Consider the following 3012-nt stretch of genomic DNA (forward strand, 5'->3'; position numbering starts at 1 on the left):
CTTAGCGGAGATTGGGTGGTGACGCTGGTAATTGGGAAACAAAATGGGAGCTGGGCAGACTTCTACGATCTATACCCTGATTGTGACTGAATAGATACGGATGGGCTGGTGTGTAAATTCTAAGGAGCTTCGACGTTAGCTTCAGAACTTAGTACAAAGAACAGTGCTGGGTAGGCTTCTACGGTCTGTGCTCTGAGAAAGGCAAGGACAAATCAAACGGGTATACATATAAAATATCACATACCATGTAAATGAGTTTATCTTGTTGGGCAGACTAGATGGACAGTACAGGTCTTTATCTGCCTTCATTTACTATGTTACTTCATCCTAACAAAAATAAAATTCTTTTTTTCTACCTTTGCTGTCTGGCCATTTAATTTTTCTAATTGTGTTGGTCCCAGTTTCTGGTTACTGTTTTCCTTTCTTTTTCTAATTATCTTTCCAAGGGTCTCCTGTCCATGTGCCATTTTTTTCTCTTCTGTTGACTTCACCTCTTCCACTATAACCAACTCCAATACCAATCTGTTCCAGCTCTGTGGGTGCTGTGGGTGGTTGAGCATCCCCAATACTGAGCAAACCCTTCGACTATGGCCAAGGAGGGGTAATTTCTATTGGGTTTAGCATCCCCAATCATTTTGAAACGTTGACTCTGAGATCCCCAATCTTTCTAGTCTTGTCCAATTTCTCTCAGTCTCTCTAGCCCATAACCTCGTGCCCCCCCCCTTATTCAGTATCACCCCATCTCTGTCCCTCCCCTCTCATCCAGTGATTGCCCAGTTTCTCTCACTCAACCCAGTCCAAAGACTCTTTCTCTCACCCCATTTATCCAGTATTTCCCCATATCTTTGTCAGACTCTCTCTCTCTCTCCCCCCTCTCCTCTTATCCAATCTTGTCTTATTTCTATTCCCCTCCCAACCTATCCAGTTTTGCCCAATTTCCCTCAGTCAACCCAGTCCATAGCCTTTGTTTCTCACCCCTTTTATCCAGTAAAGCCCCATCTCTCTCTCTCTCTCTCTCCCTCCCCACCCATCCAGCCTTGCCTAATTTTTTTTCTCTCTCTCTCTCCGCTCCCATCCACTGTAGCTCTGGAGTACAGTCTTGTTCCCTCCCCCTATGTACCTCTGCCGGGCTCATGCTAATAAACTACCATGGGAGATACGCGGGGCCTGGCTCTCTGCATCACCGCTAGTGCTTCCTGTGTCAGTCCTGGATGTTTACATCAGAGGAGGAAGGCTTGGCACAGCAAGCACTGGCAGCACTGCAGTCAGCTGGATTCTGCGCATCTTCCATGGTTGTTTATTAGCGCAAGCCCAGCAGAGGAGCAATGGGAGGGAGGACTGTACTACAGGGCCAGTGAATGGGAGGGGATGGAGATCGGGCCCTGCATGCAGAGAAGTGGAGAGGAGTGGCCTAGTGGTTAGGGTGGTGGACTTTGGTCCTGGGGAACTGAGGAACTGAGTTCAATTCCCACTTCAGGTCCAGACAGCTCCTTGTGACTCTGGGCAAGTCACTTAACCCTCCATTGCCCCATATATGCTGCATTGAGCCTACCATGAGTAGGAAAGCACAGGGTACAAATGTAACAAAAATAAATAAAAAGTTGTGGTTCAGGCTGAGGAGGCAGCTGAGCATGAAAACAACAAAATAACAGCCAATCAACAGCTGTTCTGGGCAGGTGAGAGGGCAGGGACTAGGTGATGTCAGATCCTGGCTGGCATCTGATTAGGCCTGAACTTCTGGTCCAACTCAGCTGTTTTTTAGATCAGAATTTGAGGCCCAATCAGCTGCGAACTGTGTCTGACATCACTTGCAAAGCCTGTAGAAGGGGAGAATTAGAGGGATGGAAAATACTTTTTCAAAAACCTACTTTCCAAATTTGTACTTTGCTACCAAGTACAGAAGTACAGCTTAAATGTACTTGTTACAAGTAAAAAGTATTGCAGTGTAACTCATGTTTTCCCAGGGTAGGCTTTTCTCGGTGGCGGTGAGAGAGGCAACATGAAGGCATCGGGGACTTTGAGGGAGTATAAGGTTGTTGGGCGCTCCCTGCCCACGCCTAAATGCCCAACACCGCCTCTCTATCGTATGCGAATCTTTGCACCTAATCATGTGGTTGCCAAATCCCGTTTCTGGTACTTTGTTTCTCAACTTAAGAAGATGAAGAAGTCTTCAGGAGAGATCATATACTGTGGACAGGTTTTTGAGAAATCTCCGCTGAGGGTCAAGAACTTTGGGATCTGGTTGCGCTATGATTCTCGCAGTGGAACCCACAATATGTACAGGGAATACCGAGACCTGACTACTGCTGGTGCTGTGACACAGTGCTATCGTGATATGGGTGCTCGTCATCGTGCCCGGGCCCACTCTATCCAGATTATGAAAGTTGAGCAGATAGCAGCTAGCAAGTGCCGTAGACCTGCAGTCAAACAGTTTCATGACTCCAAATTAAGTTCCCTCTGCCACACAGAGTTTTGCGCCGTCAGCATAAACCACGTTTCACCACCAAGAGACCAAATACATTCTTCTAAAAGGAAAACTGTTCAGCCTTTTGGGCTAATAAAATACTTATCTGAAAAAAAAAAAAAAAAAAAGAGAAAAATTGTTTTCTACTTGTAACTTATGATTTTATATATTGAAACTATGCTCCACCTATTGGTGCCCCAAGGAACTAACAATGCATTCTTTGATTTTTTCTTTCTAATGGTCCTGTGCTGAGATTTGACCACTTGATATTACTTCTTATATTAGCTCTATTTATTAAGTCCTGTAGGTTGAGTGAAGACTGCTAATCCAATTCCTGACCTACCGCCTCTATTCCAGTTTGGTACTTCTGCTACAACTGACCTCTGACAAGAAAAAGAAGCGCTACCTTCTCCAATGAGAAATTTCTTTTGTCCAAATGATGTCATTAATTTAGACCTTCTTAGTTATGCTTTTAAATGTTCTACTGTATTAAATATTTTCACAGGCTCATCTTTTCCAGAACCTACATGGCACTTTACGTATGAGCT

General features: G+C 44.8%; 1 pseudogene; it reads left to right on the forward strand.

The window, feature by feature from the left end:
• Positions 1-1970: 1970 nt before the first annotated feature.
• Positions 1971-2574, forward strand: LOC115460306 (annotated as a pseudogene).
• Positions 2575-3012: the final 438 nt, after the last annotated feature.

The sequence above is a fragment of the Microcaecilia unicolor genome, chromosome 1 (assembly GCF_901765095.1).
Source record: "Microcaecilia unicolor chromosome 1, aMicUni1.1, whole genome shotgun sequence".
Classification (NCBI taxonomy): domain Eukaryota; kingdom Metazoa; phylum Chordata; class Amphibia; order Gymnophiona; family Siphonopidae; genus Microcaecilia; species Microcaecilia unicolor.